Genomic DNA, 21,712 nt, shown 5'->3' with positions numbered 1-21,712 from the left:
AACTCCGTTGAACGTGACATATATATTCATTCCCTTTACAAACTTGAATATTCACAACATAGTCATTAACGTTGTCACCGAGTATGTACGCTCGTTTGGCAAAATCTTCCAAGTCAAGCCCTTGATAAGTGTGGAAAATTCTTGTTTTCATACTTATTAATTAGCTCAAAGTTGTGATTATTCATGAATTATATGTTTTCCTCATAGAAAAGATGTAATAGTTAGTAGGAAAATTGTGTAGTTCTTTGTTCAGGAATCTTATACATCATTTGAGTGTTGTTAGTAGTTTCTCGCTAAGTCAGTCATCATGCACTAAGCTACAAGGAAGATCATTCACTAAACACACTAGTACCACTCGCTCAACGAGTGGGATTAGTTGAGAGATGATCAGTTGATTTTTCACTGAACGCATGCATATTTGTATGCTGAGTGAATTATATAATTCTGGATTAGTTTTTTAGTTCGAGAAAGATAGAAAACAAGTAATTCTAAAGAGGGAAAAATATGAAAACATTCCAGGAAGTCCAGGAAGGCTGCTTCAAGACTTCTAGACAACATTCTTCACTGATTTGCATCAAATGTGTATGTTTTAGATGACTAGGAGTAGCTAGATTTCTCTTTCATTGAAATTGGATGTAATGACTTCATTATGATGTAAAATTCCTATGCAATATATCGTTGTTCGTTCATATGCTCTTTCTTGAATTTACTATCATTTATGGAAATATAATGATATTTGAATGTCTTTACTTACTAGAAAGTAACTTTGAACATGGAACACCTAAGTGATTTGGAATCTACAGATAGACTCAATAACTTAGTCATTCTTAGCATCTGATTTAATGCAAATTGTATATTAATTTGACCAAGGGATTAACACTTTGATGTATGAATTTTGAACTAGTTGATAAGGGATTAGGACTAATATGCCTTCATGTGAATGTTTGAATAAAATAATGATATGATGTACAAAGTTTTATCTTCATATGATTCATGAAATCTAATTTCAACGAAGCTTCTCTTCAATTTCCACCAAAATATCTAAATTTCTTGTTATTAAAATTTATTTCCGTAATCATGAATTCAATCGTTATTATGTCTAAATTGATTTCGGTAAATAATTCTGATTAGACAAACAAAACACAAATCCCTTGGGAGAACGATATTTGGAACTTACACTTACTACTTGAAATGATTTGGTTCACTTGCCAAAATGTTATCAGCCCCTCATAGAAACCATGTGGCATACCCACGGACGTCATGAGGAACCTAGTTGTAACTTGAAATTTTAGGCAAGTTCAACTCATCCCTTTCCTCGGACGCATCAACTTGAACTTCACCCATCGTGTCATGAGTAGGGTCCTCTAGAGCCTCACCCTCATTATTGATCCCCTTATTTACATTTATCATGCTAGTATTGATCCATAACACACTTCACTCAGTTGATCCTAAGCTATCAAATGACTTAAGCGATGACGCTAATGAACCGACATCGTCAGCATACCCTCGACCCTCTTGACCATAAAACCCCTTGGAAAAAGAAATGTTAATAGTAGATATTATTACCTTAAAGAAAAATCGTTCGCTTTGAGTACGGCAGTGCAAGAGAAAGGATGAAAATGAAAGCCCAACCCTAATGTTATTTATAGAATCAGAAGGCCAATAGTTGTGTAGTGTACACCATCAGATCTAATCCAATCCAAAGGTTGGAAAGATCTTATGCTTCACATCACATGTCAAAATTGAAACCGCTCATTTTAAGGCGTCCAATCACTAGATGATAGTACCAGGTGACAATCACTAGAACAAACCCCTTCACCTAGTTCTCGAAAATGCTTGGGTTTGGGAGACCAATGTATAATATTTTTCCAAGTCACAAGGACGAGTCATCAGGTAGCGAACGACCACATCAGATAGTGTAACCATGTAGGACCTAAAAGTGAGGAATCTAGGGCATACCTATTCAAGAGCCAAAACATAAATGTCTGACATTAATGATTAAGATGATTGATCGACTATTAGAGATACTGACTGATAGAAATGTCAGTATTGTTCAATTAGTCTAAAAATAGGTTAGTTCAAGTCAACTTAGTAATTATGTTTAAGAAATGTTTAGGTCGTAATTAAGTTAATGATAAGAAAAAGCCTTTATAATTTATATAAATAGAAAATCGAAACCAGATAATTGATTTCTTTCATGATTGAATTTAATACCTTTGCGTTGAGATTCTTTCTAACTTAAGTATTATAATGCTTTCTACAAATATCATCGAATATAAACTACACACAAATAACCTTGAAGGCCTACCAAACCAATCAAAGGAATAGTTGAAGATAAGGAGTTAAAAATACTTAATCAACCCATTAAAAAAAAGTGAATATGTTAACTAATCGAGTAATCTTGCAAATAAATAGAATAATTTAAAATTTGAAGACAATAACATGTATATTTTAAATGAAAATTAGTGACATATGTGAGTAAAATAAAATCCATATATATATATATATAAAATCATATAAAGTCAAAGAACTTACAAATAATCCGTGGTAAATTTATAAACTTAAAACAAAATCCGTAGTAAATTTATAAATTAAAACAAAATATGATTGAATTGAAACATGCATATTACTCTTTCCTAATCCTATACCCTATCAGTAGTCTGAAAATAGTGTTACCCAATTCTTCCACGTTTGCCCTTAAATCAAATGCTCTTCTCTTCGTATACATCTCAGAATATCCCTTCGCTTTCACTCTCATATTCTATTAATGTGATGGATTTTTTCTGAAACATATATTATACCTTAAAAATACGAATTTTTTTTTTAATTTCATTTATATCACCCTGTGGAAGAATATAATCCAAATTTAGAAGGCACAAACATTGGATTCAGATTGATCAAAGGGTTACTGCCATAGGTTGTTGTAAATAGCCATCGTTGATCCTTGACATTGTGAAAAATGTGGCTGATGCTATAGCAGTTTGCGTGGTGCAGTCTTAGAAACTTTTACCATGCTATGTAAAACCATGGATGCCACCAATGTTGATACTGAAAAGTGGCAAGAGAAAATGTGAGCAACAAGATGAGGGCCATTGAATGGACTCCTTTTGGGATCTTCTGTTCCACCGCAAAGTATCTCTTGTGGGTGCTTGTGTTCTACCGCAAAGTCTCTGTCTTTGCCATGAACAGGTATTTAGTTTAGTCTTTTCCATTTAGCCTTCTTTTTATTTGCATTTCTTTCTTTAATTGTGAAAATTTTAGTGAGGAGAACTTAGTTTAATGGATCAACTTGATTTGTTGGTGACAACAGTGGGTTCATGCAAGTGATTAATGATAAGGATTCCAAACAAACTCTCACCTTCCAAGGTGTGGATTCGAATCCCCTCTCGCCCACTTTTCCCTCTTGGCGGGAAACCCTCTTGAAGGTGATCTTTTGACGCCTAGAGACTTGTTGGGTGGCTGCAACAGGATACAACAGCTTGTAGTTAGTTAGGGCTTTTGCTGGCACTCTGAGCATGTCGTTGACACCCATAGTACTTAGGGTGTCTGTTCTACCACTTTTATTGAATAAGAAAATAGATCTTGAAGTGGTGGTAAAAGGGTTTCAATTATGATGGCTGGAAAAAAATGTACAGGGGGATTGATTGTAAAAGTATTTTCAGTTTGGGGACAATAATTTAATCATTTAATAGGTCTTCCATGTTCTAGGAGTGTTGGTTAATTGTTTTGTTCTAAATTGGAAAATTTTCTGTGGATGGTTTGAGCGTATTTTGCTTCCATAATTATGTTCTGGGTCGAGTAGTTGAGTTCAGGGGAACAGGAGTTGCATTATAGATTCGTGAACAACAAAATTTGAATCACATGTGTCTCTCTTGGACTGTGAGCTAAATCTGGTTAACTAAGGTATTCACGTCTTTCTGGAGATGCAGTTAGTAAAATGATATTGAAGGGAAAATAATGGAAGGAAAAAAAAGAGAAAAACAGAGAAGTTAAGATGATTTAGATTTGTTCTACTGCTAAGTCAAAGGTTTGTCTACATTAAAGTTACTTATATTTTTCTTTGTTATTCTTTATGTTGTTGCAAGTTTGAGTCTAAGAGTATTTATTGGTCCTTTAAATTTGCAGGACAGGGAGGATTTTTGGAAATAAGAAAGAGTTCAAGTATGCTTCCCAAGAAAATGAAAAATCTGCATTACCAACAAAAATGTAACCAGATAAACATGACAAAATTCTACCCAAGTCAGTCATAAAAAAAGAGAACTATCCAAGAACTTTGACAACGAAGGCAATGGGCCTCATAAGGATATGGAAAACAAGGAAAGTCTCAAGCTCTAACCTTTCAAAATGTGTGAAGTGTTTCCTTTTATCTAACTCATGTGCTTTGGATTTCCTAGTACCATTAGGAGTTTAGGAGAAACATTAACAAGTGAGTGAAAAAATCTTATAATTGAGTTACTGGCATTGACATAAGATCTGAGAACTTAAGCTTTAAATTTCATGTTGTTGTTGACTGGGTATTTTTAACCATCAGAAGTTTGTTTATTGAAAAACTTAACCCATAATATTGGGTAAGGACCAAAAAAATAGTGGGATTTAAGTGTAACAAAGTTTAGTCCTACTCCTAACTTTCATTGGTATCTATGTCTAATGATCATGGAGTTTAGCAGTTTGGATCAAACTATAGATAACTAATCCAACAGATCAAAGAAAATTTGCACTGTCAACAAATCATTCAACCTATTTTTTTAGCTATTAGGCAGGGTTTGAAATGGCTTTAAAATAACTAAAATTTAGTATGAGTGCTTCAGTTTCATCTGATAATGTTACTCTGTAATTTCATGGTCTTACCACAGAATTTGGAATCCTCAGTTGAAGAGGTTGGGTTCATCTCAAGCATGACATATGTCTGAATAAGGAAGTGGTAAGAGTTTTGGGGTTTCACATAGGGTCAAACCTTTGTTGACAATTTGGGTGAAGATTAGAAGTGATGAGTCTATACATAAGTGTTTGATATTTGGTTTCTCCTTTAGGTGATATTTTTCAATGCTAATGCTACACCATGTATTTGGACCTTGATCTGGATCTTAAAATTTTGAAGGAGGCACATCATACAAAGTGATCTCAATGAATTTAACCCAATGCATGAAGGTATTGGCTAGCTTGATCGTTGATCATTGGGTTCCCTATCTCTCAAGTTAAAAATTATGGAAGCAAGTATTGACATGTGTTATATGATATTTGTTGGAAGTCTCACATCGACTAGAGATAAGGTTAATTTAGAGTTTATATGTGGGTGTAAACCTCACCTTACAAGTTGGTTTTGTGGTAATGAGTTAGACTTAAAGTCCACTTCTTAACATGGATTCAAAGCCATGAGTTAGAGCCTATTGTAGTGAGATTTGTGTTTGTTGGGCATATCATTCCACCATTATCAGACCGCTATCGAATCACCCATTAATGTTTAGCTCCACTAGACATCACCTTACAAACCGGTTTTGTGGAGTTGAATTAGACTTAAAGTCCACTTCTTAACAATATTCCCTTCCTAACATGGTCACTCTTTTTATACATTGTATTCTGTTTCCCCATATTTAGTCTTGTGAAGCAGTCTTGTCCCCAAATTATAGTAGGGGATGGTAAGATAAACTTGGAAAATCTACCAAGATAGGCTTTGATACCATCTTGGAAAGTAGATTTAGGCTTGATTCAATCCTACCAAACCAACTTAGAAGGTGAGCTTGCACTCTCTTATATAATACACTTTGGCTATGTCTCTAGTCGATATGAGATCCCCAACAAGTGATATGCATCATTGTGAAAGGCTAGGAACACGCTCTCTCTCTACATTTATATCATTTATTATTTATATTTATTGTTTTTGGATTGACAACTTGATATCATTTATGATTCATATTCAAAAATTAGCTAAAAATTCATGATTTTAATGGTAATTTCATACCTTTGGTTACGAATTTAAAGTTTGTTTGTATATTTTAGTTAAAGTCAACTACGCATTTATTTACTCCACTTTATCAAATTACAAATGTTTAGGTATTAAATGAAAATGCAAAGCTACGAACCCTACGCCTCTTTATAAGATCTGCCGCATCGGCCCTTTTCCTTGAACAAAGATCTGAATAGCTTGCAAGATTTATCAAATTCAACAGAGTTTAGTAGCAATTTGTTGAACTAATTGAGGTATGCTCCCTAATTTCTTTATTTTTCTTTTGAAGGTTGTTCAGACACCTTTAGAAGATATTTGCTTTAAGCATTTTCTGTGTTCATTTCCAAAGAAGTTGAAAATTGTTTGATTAAAGATTAGAAAACATTTTCCTCAAAAATGTCTTAAAATACATGCCAAAATTTGGATTTATTTTTCATTATCTATTTTCTTTGTGTGTTCCCATCAATTGCAACCATTAGAGTCCCTGATCAGGACTAATAAATCCCTAACAAACCATCACCCCTCAAAGTTGTTAATGGTTCCGACACTAGCTTTGAAGCCACTGGTGACAATGTTTATGACTATGGCATCATCTAGACAACCATTAACTTCTTTCTAGAGGCTAGTTGGTCTCAAGTCACATTTTTTGCATTAGGGAGGTATCTGATGAGGAAGGTGGTTTGAAGTAAGCAATGACACTAGACATGCTTGATAATGGTGGGGAGGTAGAAAAGAGTGATGAGCCAAACAAATATTGAAATGAAAACTATTTTTAGAACATCAAAACAAGAATATGTGATGTTTTGCTAACCAGATGCTCCATTAGAGTTATTTAGTTCTTTGATCGGAAGTTTTCCTTTGTTTTTACGTACATGGGTTTGGTTTGGTCTCCTAATTTTTGTATTTATTTTCTTTTTTCTAATAATATTTTTCATGTGATGACAAATGATTGGTATATTTGTGATGTCAACTTATCTGAGTTGTCAAGGTACAGAGTGATGTCTAACATGAATTTATAAAAAAAGAAGCCAAATAGTCTTTAAGTATCAATATTAAAATAGTTTCCTTGATAGTATAAGTAATCTGAGTTGATTTGTATGAAATGAAATATAGGTGAAACTGTAGTTTCTCAATTCTTTTGGTGTTCCCTTTGACAATTGTTGTTAACAAGATTTTAAGTTATGCTTGTGCTTGCATGTATGTTGTGTTGTGATTATTGTGGGACACATAAAGTGATATGATGTGGTTGGAGAATCACTTCAAAACAGTATCTAATGATGTTAAACCTTGTGTTGTTTGTAAGTTGGCTTGGATAAATTTGGAGAAGAAAAACAACTCCGTCCTCTTCCATATTTCTTTTCTTATTTTTCATTGTATCAATCAATCAATCAAATCAATTATAATTCGGCTCAATGTAGGCCTAAGTGGTTTCGATTAAATAAATGCTATGTTAACTATTAATTTTATGTATTTTTTTATGAAGTTTTTTTTATATAAGACACGATGTGTAAGTATAAAATCAACTATACATTAATCCAAAATTGGATTTTGAAGAGCGAGCTACAGTGGAGTGGAATGACCCCTGCATGCTATTCCATAGCGAAGTGGTTTACTGTAGTGGTCTGAGCAGACAGGATAGCAACACCATGGGTTGATTCTGTTAAAAAAAAACCCTTTTAATAGTGACATTTTGGGCTTTTCTGGGAGAGGGTATAATTTTTGGATTTCAATTTCCGAACATGAAATCTACAAATATTAGTGTAGTGAAGATGATAAAGAAGAAAACTTGGATTTAGAAGATGATGATTCCTATCAAGAAAGCTAGTATTTGATTAACAGTGATATAGAGATAATAAACGTATAAACACATTAAAAATAGTAGTCTGTACTTCAGAGAATAAGATTAAGTAAAAAAGGAAAAATAATATAGTATTCATAAATATATAAATTTATATGGTATTCCATTATTTCCCCATCAAAATCAGCAATCTTATGGAGATTAATTCATGCCGATATTCCTACTTATGAAAATTTAAGGAAAAGAGAGATCGTGTTTCCCATTATTCCTACTTTTGAATAGGTGGTTAAATTGTATGGGCCTGCTTAAGGAGATGGGGTTGAAGGTTTACATATATAGAGAGAGTGTAATAGATGTGCTGCCTTACTTGCCTTCTTTTCTTAGTATTGTTTTTTCTAGGGACACATACCATTTACTGTTTTATAGGTTTTTGCTTTTTGTTGATGGGTTTGGTTTCCCCCACCCATGATCTTGTATAGGTTTTCTTTCCTTCTAATAATCTAATATGTTGCAGCTGATTGATGTTATCTGGGGTACTAACCTAGTTAGGATAGTACATAGCATAGTGATGCTATAGCATACTTGCTTTTAATAAAAAAGGGGTTTGGATGTATGCTAATTTCATGAATAAAGTTATCTATGTGCATAGAAGTTTCGTTTGGTTTCAAAATTGGATCCACAAGCGAATTAAAATTGTCTTCTTTTTTCATTCATGGTATTTTTGGTATGATCTTTTTTGTCGTTTACATAGGATTGGACTGTTTATACTTTAGTTCAAAAAATTTAAAATGCTTTGACAACTTGAAAGGCAATGTGCAGTAAGGGAGATCATACTTATTTTTAATTCATTATATTACTTCATAATGTAATTGTAAATTGAAGATGAAGGGTTTTAATTTAGGTAGACCAATCAAATATATTTGAAGTTATCCTCAACAGTATTGTTTTATCCTTACACAGTCTCTGGATGGATCCCTCTTATTCTGATGTGTATTCAATTCATTCATGTGTCATTTTTGGAAGTCTTCTAGAGTCACTTGTTATTCCTGCCTCATTTTTATTTTTTTGCATAAAAAAACACTCCATGCTCACATCAGGTACAGGGATTTCAACTATTTCCTGGCCCCCCCCTTAGAGTTGGTTAGAGAGTTCAGAATGTTGTGAGGGATTTTTTCTTGTTTGGATGAGAAAACAGCTTGATTAATGTTACAAAATTAAGAGCTTATTGCTGAAAATTCTTTATAAACAATATAGTTGATTAATGCGATGTGTATAAATGTAAAATCTCCTTTCTTGTTCTCACTCTTGACATTTTTTTGACCCAGATATACTTTCTGTCTTATATTCCTTAAAATGGATTCAAATATGTTCCAGTCAGCTGATTCAAAGAAATACTATTGTCCAGTATTGGGCTTGAAAGTTTTAGTTCTAGACAATAACTTGAAATGTCTTGCAGCGGTGTCAAAAATGCTTCAAGCCCTAGGATATGAAGGTAAGTGGCAGTGAACACATATTTCTGAAAGCTAAAAGTTATTTTTCTTTTATATATACGTGGCTTATATACTGTTTAATTGCATTGAAATATCTTTGCAACCTCAACTTCAGATGTTCCGCAATAGCTTAAATGATACTTGATAAGATAACATGTATAGATATGCTTGCTTAGGTCAGAATATCTTGTTCGTTAATCATTTCCTCCTGTTTTGTTATCAAAGCTTATAATGTTTGAGGGATTAGAGATCCTCCAATATGACTTGGTTCTAACATCCACAACTACGATTGTAGTCACACAATAAATAAAGTTTAGCTAAAAAATGATGCTTCTAAAAATACATACAAAATGAAGTGAGTAAAAAAATTCAAGAAAACTTAACTCTGGCCGTGACTATGCATATAAATTGTGCGTACATGGATCTTTCTCTTAGAAGATTATCATATGATTTTATTACATAATGTAGTGTAGCAATAATAGTTGTTTCTAATTTTATTAGTTGAGGCCAAAATTATGAGGGTATTATTTCCTCTTCTCACTAGTTAATGAACTTGATGGCCTTCACAGTATATAATCATTGGTTTATTTTTTAAAATTTCCTACTTTCTTGTACTACTAGTTGTGACTGCTTCACTTGCTTCTGAGGCATTATCCATTGTCAAGGAGAAGAGGAATGAGCTTAACCTTGCCCTTGTCGAGGTTCACTTACCTGACATGGGGATAGTTTTGCTATCTCAGAAAATAAGAGAATTAACAACCATGCCATATTTCCGTTAAGTTCTCAAATTATCTTTAGCTTGTTTTATTTGTAACCACAAATGTCATTCATGATTTCCATCTTTAATTGACAGCCTGTTTATTGTTTCTGTAGTTATGACGGCTAATAATAACACTCTTGGAGAGCTGTTTGGATCTAAACTATGTTTTGAAAAACCAATTAAGATTTCAGATCTAAACAGTCTGTGGAAATACGCATTATGGAAGATAGAAGATGGAAGAGTAATAACTATAGATGTAGAGGGTTTTGGGAGGTTTCAGTCACAGGAAACTATTGTAAACAACAATAGAGAATGTGAGTCATTCATAAATACTGGAGGACAGACTCTCCAAAGTGTTATAATTGGAGAACGTAAACATGAAACAGGGGGAAAACAAAGTGAATCATTAATGCTGGGTAGAAAAAGGCTCAATCAGACTTATGATTCACATGTGAAGTTCTTAGGAGGTGGAGGTGTTGAATTGGCCAGAACCAGTGGTAAGTTTGGTCTTAGCTTATTTATTTATTTGTCATTTATGCTGTAGCTGCCAGCTATAAGAGTGACACTTGCTGTTTTTCTTTTGAGAAGCTCTTCCAGATCAAAGAACCCAGCTTAGGAATGTGTCAGGACTTGTAATACAAAATATTGAAAGTCATTTCCAGGTTTGTTCTTTTCTTTTCAATAAATTCCCTTTTACGTATGCAGGCTTATACCATGGCATGATCTGTGAGTGAAGAGTTTATTTCTGTTATTGAATCTATGATCACCAAGTCATATGACGGAAACCTTACTGCCGCATCAAGGTGTTTCAAAATAGGCAGACTATACTTGAAAATTAGTTGTGCTTATTAAAAGTCGGCAATATGGTTTCAGCTATATTTCATTTCCTAGCTTATGAAGCTGCTAAATACTATAGTTTGGAGTTTTGTTTCAATACTGATTGTGTTCAGGACGTAAGGAAGTTATAAAGTCAGTTACAAAGTATTCATAGAATTTTGTGTGGGATTATGAAGTCAGTTATATTTCATTTCCTAGCTTTATGAAGCTGCTAAATACTATAGTTTGGAGTTTTGTTTCAATATTGTTTGTGTTCAGGACGTAAGGAAATTATAAAGTCAGTTACAAAGTATTCATAGGATTTTGTGTCGGATTATGGTTGCAAGATTATCTGCAATAGTAAGGAAATATAATAGGGAAAGGCCCTCATGTTTCTAAGCATTTTCTCTTTAATACAAATTTTTGAAGGGGAGACTTTTGGATGACAGCATTTTCTCCTTTTCTTTTGCGCCATTCAAGATTTAATGACAGAAGCATACTCTCTTTCTTTCTCTCTCTAAATTGTCATACTCTATTTCTAGATTTGCAACTTATATTTTTAGATTCATATATGTTTTAGCTGACTGCAGCCCTAGTAATTATTTCAACACACTGCTAGTTAGTCTCCACTTGATTGAGCATTATGATGTACTTGAATCATAACCTACATGTATATTTATCTATTTCAGCAATACTTGAGACAAGCTAGTCCAATTTAACAACACAATAATATGCATTCTTCTAATTTGAATATGGGATCACAACATCTGTTTCAAGCGGACAATGATAATAGGAAAAGGCGTCAACTGCAAAACCGTCCTATTAATATTTGTGATTGCATGCATCAGTATTCTTTACGGAACCCTTTACTTGATTTCCTAAATTCAAGTGATCAAACATCAACTTCTGAAAAAAATCAATTTTACACATCTGACTCTGGTGAATTTATGAACAATGAAAATGATATTGATGGAAAAGTTTTCAGTGAGGATACATGCATCTATTGTGTGGATGATTTTTCAGGACAAAGTGAAATGAATTTTTGTACACTATCATCTAACGAGATGTGTCAGCAATTTCCACCATCATTTCCCGTTCCTCTTCTACCATCAGATGGAAAAGAAGATAACATTTCTGAGGTCAAAGCAGATGAAATTCTTTATCCTCCAAATGGAACTCAAAAGTTCAGTGATGAGGATTTAAATACCTGCTTATCAATGTATAATAATCCATGGTACGAGTATGCATGCATCTTCATGATATTACATTTTGTCTGGTTCCTATTATCATTCAGGCTTATTCTCCATTCTTATCCTTCCTTTTCTTTTTGTTAACTTATTATGTAGAGAATTGCTGAGTGACGCTGTTGTTATGAGCTGTGGAGGACTTTGTGGAGAGCTTCAAGAAAATAGAGTTCACATAATGATTTGTGGACTTTTTGTTGTGTTTTATATTTATACTTTTGTCTTGCCTGATTCTCGATTGAGTATTGTTGACACTGTTTATGGGCTTGACTAATGACTAATTGAAAAGTTTGCTTGACCATATTAATTATCTTTAATAACAAACATGTTTTTATTATCTTGAAGCATTCATGTGAAATGTTATTTCAATTGAGGATTTGGGTTCCTGACCTGTATTTTATTTTTTTAAAATGTTTACTAAAAACATTTTACTTTGTTTTACACAGATAGGACTTTATTATTTCATTCTGTCTTTTATTACTTAATTTAGATATTAGTTTTATATTACAGTGGTAATTGCCATATTAATTAGCCCGATGAAAATATGGTTTAATTTGGTTGAAAATATTTTAAGATGTAAAATTAATTCATGGCATAATGTACAGCATAAAAAAAACAATTAAACTAAGATTTAGTTAAAATAATCGATCTTTTTTAATTAAAATATTATAAGAGTTCTAAATTAATTAAAAAGTATAATTATCCAAAAGTATTCTTTTATAAAAAATTGAAATTGATATAAAAATATCTTCTAGCTATATTATTTATATTAATTTACATATATTAACTAATTGAAGAGGCAATTTCATCAAACACTTATAATTTTGCAATTTAACAAGTTAGTGTAACGGATTTTAACTAAGAAATTTAAGACCTTATTCTCTTTTGCCATTTGGATTTCGAATATGTTGTTTTCGACCACTCATGTGTATGAAATTTGTAACCATTGGTGAAATAAGTATGCCATTCTTTGACACATCTCATTGGCCAATTGGATAAATGTCTTAACTCTTGAACCGTGGGAGTTAATGCCTGATTAAAAACCTACAAAGATACGAACAAAATTTCAAAGCAAGAGTCAAATTAACCTTACTCAAAACATGGGAAAAAGTACAGACCTAATTTCTGAACCATTGAGGAAACTCTGAGTGTATTCTAGCAGAAGCATTTCCTCCTGCGACTTGCTCAGCCACAAGAAATGAGCTGGTACAAATGAAATGAATTAGTGTATAAAAATTTAAGCATTGCAAAGGTAGGAGTTGGATGATGACATACTCAAGGTACGACTTAACTTCACTACAATTGATCAAGACATGGACATGAGCAGAGTTGAATTCAGCATCAGTTAACCAATGAGTAAATTCTCTGCCTGCATGACGGCCTGATTGTCGAAAAACTGACAATTTACCTTCACATGGTTCATCTTGTAATTGCATTTCATTTCTGACATTAGTGGGGGACAACATGAAGTTTTTGAAATAATGTGAACAAAAATACGTTGTCTCTGTGTGCAAGTAAGCTGCACAAATTGATCCTTCTACTCTAGCTTTATTTTTAACTGAACGTTTGGATTTTCCCATAAACCTTTCAAAGGGATACATCCACCTGTATTGCACCGGTCCCCCAAGCCAAGCTTCATATGCAAGATGAATTGGAAGATGCTCCATTGAATCAAAGAATACATGAGGGAGTATTTTTTCTAATTTGCAGAGAATAATTGGAATATTTTCTTCCATCTTTCTTAGGGAATTTTCCTTTAGTGTCGTGCAACACAAATCTTTAAAGAAGTTATTGATTTCTATCAGTGGATTTAACACATGCATTGACAAACAACTGAACGCAAGAGGGATGAATGTCTCCATGAATACATGACAATCATGACTCTTCAACCCTTGAATAGTAACGTTCTGAACATTTACACATCTGTACAAGTTAGAAGAATATCCATCTGGCATTCTAAGCTCCTTCATCCATCCACAAACTATTCTTGCCTCGTCTTTTGACATGGTGTAATTTGCTTTTGGTTTGAACAATCGGGCATTAGCTTGCGCCTTCAACTGTAAGTCTTTTCGCCCACAATACAAAGGTAAATATTTTCTTGCTTTGTCATTATCTTTTGTCTTCCCAATAACATTCATAATTGTGTTGAAGACATTGTCAAAGAAATTTTTTTCTATGTGCATGACATCGAGGTTATGTCTTAGCAAGTTGTCTTTCCAATAGGGAAGATCCCAAAATATGTTTCTTTTAGTCCAATTATGCCACTCCCCAAACCCTTCTATCCTATTTTGACCACATTCAATGACTTTTGGCTAGTCTTTCACTCTTCTCCAAATGTGTGATCCAGTCAACATCGGCGGGGGCATATCCGTTTCAAGTAGCCCCTTGCGAAATGCCTTTTTGTTTCTTCTAAAGGGGTGATCAATTTCCAAGAACCGTCTCAAAGGCTCCAAAGATACATCAATCACTGATTTGGGATTAGATGGACCTGGTATTATACATGTTAAAAACATGTAAGGCTTTGCCCTACACATCTCAAGTGGTAGATTATATGGGGTAACTATCACCGGCCAACATGAATATGGTCATGCAGACGCCTGAATGTACGATGTAAACCCATCAGAGCATAGACCAAGTCTCACGTTACGCGGTTCACTAGCAAAGAATGGATGTCTACGATTGAAGTGCTTCCAAGCTTCACCATCAAAAGGATGACGCAAAACTCCTTCAGTTTTGTTACCATCATGCCATGTCATGTGTTGTGATGTTTGCATTGAAGTAAACATTCTTTGTAATCTTGGAATTAGAGGCAAGTAGAACATGGACTTTAAGGGAATTGGTTTTTATGGCCTTCATCCTGCATGCATCGTATGATATCGAGGTGAGCCACAAAACTTGCATTCAACCAACAATGCATCATTTTTTCCACTATCATTGTCATAGAATAACATACATCCATTAACACAAAAATCAATCTTCTTGGCTTCCAATCCCAGCTTTGAAACACATCTTTTGGCTTGATAATAATTCTTCGGCATAGAATTATTTGGTGTTGTCAGATCTAACATCAATTTTGTAAAGAAGTCCAATGCTTGATTGGGAACGTTCCAATTTTATTTACCAGCCATTAGTCTAATGCATACTGACAATTTTGACTCAGATGAACCTTCAAATACAGGTTGATTTGCCTCAGTCAGTAAATTGTAAAACCTTTGAGTGGTTTCATTCGGAGACTCTTCGTCATGATTATCTTTTGGTTCTTGTTTAGAATGTCGACGAAGAGCATTGTCAATCATCTCTTGCATATAGGCAAATTGATCTATCTCAGATGTATGTACAATATTATTCAAACTTGATGCAAGCCGTTTTTCAGCTGCAGTGGAGGTCGATGGAATTTCTTCACCATGAAATGTCCAAACCGTGTAATTAGGCATGAACCCTTTTTTGTATAGGTGAACTTTGACGACTTCATCTTTCAAAATCCTTGTACATTCGCCCTTGGTGCATGGGCATCAAATCCCTCCATCAAGAGCATAATATTCATATCGTCGAGCCGTCTCCACAAACTCATCAACTCCGATGACAAAAGCTTCCTTCAAACCTCTCCTTCCGCTATAACAACGATCGTACATCCATCCACGGTGGTTGGGAAAATGGGCCATGTTCTGTGACAAGCCAAACAAAGATAAACTACTTTAGACAAAACAACAACATTCCATGTGACATAAGTAATCAACCTATTACTACTTAAGTCGAACATGGAAGGCCATTTGACCACTATTGTCATAGGCATACAATAAGGGCATGCAAAGAGAACTCCTCAGTATTGAAATGCCTTAGACATCCTTAGGGGCTATGTATTAAATTTGGGGGAGAAAACTTATTATTACTGAAGTTCTCTTTTATGCATTACTTCCACATATTTTGTAGGTTCTAAGTGTTTATACTACTTTTACCATTCTCTTCCTATTGAGAATGTGTGTAGTACCATAGGATTTTAAATGACTACTTAACTTAATCAAATTGTTGCCTAATAAATGAACATACAATATATAGGAACATACAATATATACATCAACATACAATATATCCATTACGTAAAATTAGTCTACTTTAGGATATGAAGACTACATCAACATACAATATATACATTTAACAAGTTTAAACTTGTTGGGATATGAAGACTACATCAACATACAATATATACATTTAACAAGTTTAAACTTGTTATGATATGAAGACTACATATTCTTAGCCTAGTTTAGGCCAATTTTCGTGCTGATGTTATTCTATGCTATTTGGCAGTTTGTACAGGTCCTAAAAGTTGTTTTAAACTTTTTAGAACATTCAAATTGAAGCCAGATTCATGTATGTGCAAAATATCATATTCAAACCTCATTTTTTAGTGAAATTGGGAAGTAGAAGGGTGATTCTGCTAAACAGTTTGGTTTTCAACCCAATTAGAGTTCAAAAAAGTTTAAATTGATGAATTAAGATTGCTTAATGTATTACTAGAGTGTTAGTGATGGAAGCTACTGATAACAGTTGAAAAACTGTTATTTTCATGCTTAAAATTGATACTAAAAGCAACCTTTAACACTCATAAACTAGCTTGGAATCATGCTTTTGTTCATATTTTTGGAAATAAGAGAGCTAGACAGGTGATAACAGTTCAAAAATTGTTTTTTCATGCTTAAAATTGATACCAAAAGCAACCTTTAACACTTAGAAACTAGCTTGGAATCATGTTTTTTGTCATATTTTTGGAAATAAGAGAGCTGGACAGGTTTATGCTTGATTTCAGTGTTTTATGCAGGTTTTAAGGTGAATTTGGTGAAAGAAGTGAAGAAGGATAGAGATGGAATCAGAAAAGAACTCAAAAAGTGCAAAAGAAGAGAAGCCGCAAGTACCGCTCAGCGGCAGTTTATCGCTAAGCGGCACTTAGGAACTCCCGTTGGCTCCACTGAGGGATGAAAATGCCGCTGAGGGGAAGAATCAACTCACGCACTTACCACTGAGCAGTAGTTTACTGCTGAACGGCACTATTTTGGGCTTGGGCCTAATTTTCTGTATATTTTAAAATAGTATATAAGCTTTAGGACGTCCTAGGGTTTGTATCTTTGGTTGGGAGGAAGCAAAAACACACTTTTCACCCCTTGGGGTAGATTGGGAGATGGTGACAACTCTCCTCTTCTCTTTCTAGGGTTTTTCTATCTCTTCCATTCTTTCATTATTGTTCATCTAGTTTCACCATGAATATGGTGAACTAAACTTTGTATTGTTGTTGGGGGAATCAATGTAATCTTTTGAAGCTCTCATATATTGAATTTGAGTTTAAACATCTTATTTTGAGATACATGCTTTCTTTCATCATTAGTTAGGGTTTTTCCTCTTTCCTCAAAGCATGCATTGTTTAACTCATTCGATGTCATGATTATTGATTTTGTCGATATGGGAACTATGGGGAAATCTAGATCCGGGGAAATTCTCCCAATAGCATATTGCCTAGACATAGGAATATGAGGGTTGGTTTCCTTTAAGCTTCTGTGCTTCAGAATTAATTATTAGGGATGCTAGGAATTGTATGAACTCGTAATTAAGGATAGGCCTTCTTGCAAGGTGATTTAGAGAGTGACATTAGCATTGATGAAAAGAATGATGAATTCCTAAACGTATATGAGAGTGGATAATATGAAATTGATAACCCCAACAACATAGTCATCCATTTAATTTGTTCAAGTGTTTGTGTTCATCTTTTCCATTGATCAAACTCATGCATACATGTTTATTTATTGTCTTTTGCATTTGAAACCTATAATCAATTGTCCACAAGTTTTAAATAATCAACAAATCATATAACTAACTAGGCCATGAGTCCTTTGAGAGAACGATACTTGGTCTTACCGAGTTCATTACTTGATACGATTCGGTCTCCCAATCTACCCCAAGGGGTGAAAAGTGTGTTTCTGCTTCCTCCCAGCCAAAGATACAAACCCTAGGACGTCCTAAAGCTTATATACTATTTTAACATATACAAAAAATTAGGCCCAAGCCCAAAATAGTGCCGCTCAGCGGTAAGTGCGTGAGTTGATTCTTCCCCTCAGCGGCATTTTCACCCCTCAGCGGACCCAACGGGAGTTCCTGAGTGTCGCTCAGCGGTAAACTGCCGTTGAGCGGTACTTGAGGCTTCTCTTCTTTTGCACTTGAGACCGAATCGTATCAAGTAATAAACTCGGTAAGACCAAGTATCGTTCTCCCAAAGGACTCACGGCCTAGTTAGTTATATGATTTGTTGATTATTTAAGACTTGTGAACAATTGATTATAGGTTTCAAATGCAAAAGACAATAAGTAAACATGTATGCATGAGTTTGATCAATGGAAAAGAGGAACACAAACACTTGAAAGAATTAGATGGATGAGTATGTTGTTGGGGTAATCAATTTCATCTTATCCACTCTCACATTTTAGGAATTCATCATTCTTTTCATCAATGTTAATGCCACTCTCTAAATCACCTTGCAAGAAGGCCTATCCTTAATTACGAGTTCATACAATTCCTAGCATCCTGATGGAAAAATTTATGAACACCAAAATGTGATGTCACAAACTTGTTTTTCAATCGGCAAGTGTGACCGAATCGTTCAAGTAATAAACTTGGTAAGACCAAGTATCGTTCTTCCCAAAGGACTCACGGCCTAGTTTAGTTATGTGGTTTCTTGATTAGCTAAGACTTAATGACGAAATATTTGGATTTTATATGCAAAAGACGAAAATTAAATATGTATGCATGAAGTTTTGATCAATGGCAAAAAGCAAAAGATAAACACTTTCAATGAAATATATGTATGAATATGTTGTTGGGGTTCAATTTCATCTTATCCACTCTCATATATTTTAGGAATTCAAAATTCAAATCATCATTGTTAATGCCACTCTCTAAAGTACCTTTCTAGAAGGCTTCTCCCTAATCACGAGTTCATACAATTCCTAGCATTCCTAATGATCAGTTCATAAGTACAGGAGCTTAACGACAACCAATATAATATTGGGACAAATTCCCCGGATCTAGACTTCCCCGTACGCGCCTGTATCGACAAAACCAATAATCATGCATCGAATGAGTTAAACAATGCAAGCATTACGAAAAGAGGAAAAACCCTAACTAATGATGAAAGAAAGCATAGATCTTAATTAAAAGATGTAAAAACAGATTCCATATATGAGAGCTTCAAAAGATTACATTGATTCCCCAACAAACATACAGAGTTTAGTTCACCATATTCATGGTGAACCTAGATGAATAACAATGAAAGAATGAAAGATAAAACCCTAAAAAGGTGAAGAGGAAGCCTGAGCATCCAAGATCCTCCTTCAAAGGGGTGAAAGAGAGAGTTTTTGCTTCGTTCCAGCCAAAGATACCTAACCCTAGGAAACCCTAAAGCTTATATATTATTCGTTAATTACAGAAAATTAGGTCCAAGCCCATTAAAGTGCCGCTCAGCGGTAAAATACCGCTCAGCGGTAAGTGCGTGTCACGTTTTCTCCCCTCAGCGGCCATTTTGCCCCTCAACGGATCTCCCGTCAGCTCTTGAGTGCCGCTCAGCGGTAAACTGCCGCTGAGCGGTGACTTCGGCTTCTCTTTTTGCACTTTTTGATGTCTTTTCTGATTCCATATCTCTCCTTCTTCACTTCTTTCACCAAATTCACCTTAAAACCTGCACAAAAACACTGAAATCAAGCATAAACCTGTCCAGCTCTCTTATTTCTGAAAATATGAAGAAAACCATGATTTCAAGCTAGTTTCTAAGTATAAAGGTTGCTTTTAGTATGAATTTTAAGCATGAAAATAACAGTTTTTCAACTGTTATCACAACCCCAAACTTAGAACTTTGCTTGTTGATGGACAAATTTATGAACACCAAATTATGATGTCACAAACTTGTTTTCAATCGGCAAGTATGACCGAATCGTTCAAGTAATAAACTTGGTTAGACCAAGTATCGTTCTTCCCAAAGGACTCACGGCCTAGTTTAGTTATGTGGTTTCTTGATTAACTAAGACTTACAAACGAAATATTTAGAGTTTAATATGCAAGACAGAAAATAAACATGTATGCATGAAGTTTTGATCAATGGCAAAAAGCAAAAGATAAACACTTTCAATGATATTAATGTATGAATATGTTGTTGGGGGTCAATTTCATCTTATCCACTCTCATATATTTTTAGGAATTCAACAGTCAAATCATCATTGTTAATGCCACTCTCTAATGTACCTTTCCAGAAGGCTTCTCCCTAATCACGAGTTCATACAATTCCTAGCATTCCTAATGATCAGTTCATAAGTGCAGGAGCTTAATGACAACCAATATAAAATTGGGAGAAATTCCCCGGATCTAGACTTCCCCGTACGTGCCCGTATCGACAAAACCAATAATCATGCATCAAATGAGTTAAACAATGCAAGCATTAAGCAAAGAGGAAAAACCCTAACTAATGATGAAAAGAAAGCATAAGTCTTAATTAAAAGATGTAAAAACAGATTCCATATATGAGAGTTTCACAAGATTACATTGATTCCCCAACAAACATACAGAGTTTAGTTCACCATATTCATGGTGAACCTAGATGAATTACAATGAAAGAATGAAAGAATAAACCCTAAAAAGGTGAAGAGGAAGCCTCAGCATCCAAGATCCTCCTTCAAAGGGGTGGAAGAGAGAGTGTTTGCTTCGTTCCAGCCAAAGATGCCTAACCCTAGGAAACCCTAAAGCTTATATATCATTCGTAAATTACAAAAAGTCAAGTCCAAGCCCATTAAAGTGCCGCTCAGCGGTGAGTGCGTGACTTGTTTTCTCCCCTCAGCGGCCATTTTGCCCCTCAGCGGACCTCACGTGACTTCCAGAGTGCCGCTCAGCGGTAAACTGCCGCTGAGCGGTGACTTCGGCTTGTCCTTTTTGCACTTTTTGTTGTCTTTTCTGATTTCAACTCTCTCCTTCTTCACTTCTTTCACCAAATTCACCTTAAAACCTGCACAAAAACACTGAAATCAAGCATAAACCTGTCCAGCTCTCTTATTTCTAAAAATATGTAGAAAAGCATGATTTCAAGCTAGTTTCTAAGTATAAAGGTTGCTTTTAGTATCAATTTTAAGCATGAAAATAACAGTTTTTCAACTGTTATCACTTGTCCTCAAGCAAACAAGATGTAACTCAATCTTCAACCAATTCTTATGATGGTTCACTTCATTCAAAAATCCTCTTTTTAGATAAGTAAAAACATCAATCAAGCTTATGATCAAGATTTCAATTAAGATGTGCACATGCTTTAGTGTTTCACAAAATCAGTTAATACCCAACAAATGCTCTTTTTCATGAATGACCAATCAATTAAGCATGGATGTTCATGTGCTAATGGAATATTTCCTCACTAGGTAAAGTATTTCACTCAACACACAAGTGTATAAAAGGTAATCACTCATTCACTCTACTATCACAATGTCACCTGAATCAAATTTACCTTTCATTTTACCACAATCAAAAACATTCACAAGCATGCACCATCACAAGGACTTTTCAATGGCTTATAATGTGGCTGGGCTAACAAGAAAATTGGTTTTTCTGGATCACAAAATCCTTGAGTTAAGAGAATCATAACAA

The 21,712-nt window shown here is 34.4% G+C and overlaps 2 pseudogenes across 1 annotated transcript; one reads left to right on the top strand and one right to left on the bottom strand.

Annotated features, from left to right (window-relative positions):
* Positions 1-2,714: 2,714 nt before the first annotated feature.
* Positions 2,715-12,396, top strand: LOC148203796 (two-component response regulator ARR14-like; annotated as a pseudogene). Its single transcript, XR_015784264.1, has 11 exons — positions 2,715-3,189; positions 3,311-4,027; positions 4,126-4,921; positions 5,031-5,148; positions 6,052-6,198; positions 9,068-9,234; positions 9,854-10,006; positions 10,106-10,489; positions 10,581-10,654; positions 11,498-12,042; positions 12,155-12,396. The product of XR_015784264.1 is annotated as a two-component response regulator ARR14-like (transcript).
* Positions 12,397-13,077: 681 nt separating this feature from the next.
* LOC148203795 (uncharacterized) lies at positions 13,078-14,058 on the bottom strand (annotated as a pseudogene).
* Between the last annotated feature and the right edge of the window lie 7,654 nt (positions 14,059-21,712).

The sequence above is a fragment of the Vigna umbellata genome, chromosome 2 (genome assembly GCF_029865625.1).
Source record: "Vigna umbellata cultivar VRB3 chromosome 2, Vumbellata_1.0, whole genome shotgun sequence".
Classification (NCBI taxonomy): domain Eukaryota; kingdom Viridiplantae; phylum Streptophyta; class Magnoliopsida; order Fabales; family Fabaceae; genus Vigna; species Vigna umbellata.
The sequence above is the reverse complement of the archived record's forward strand: the minus strand, read 5'-3'. Positions and strand labels throughout refer to the sequence as shown.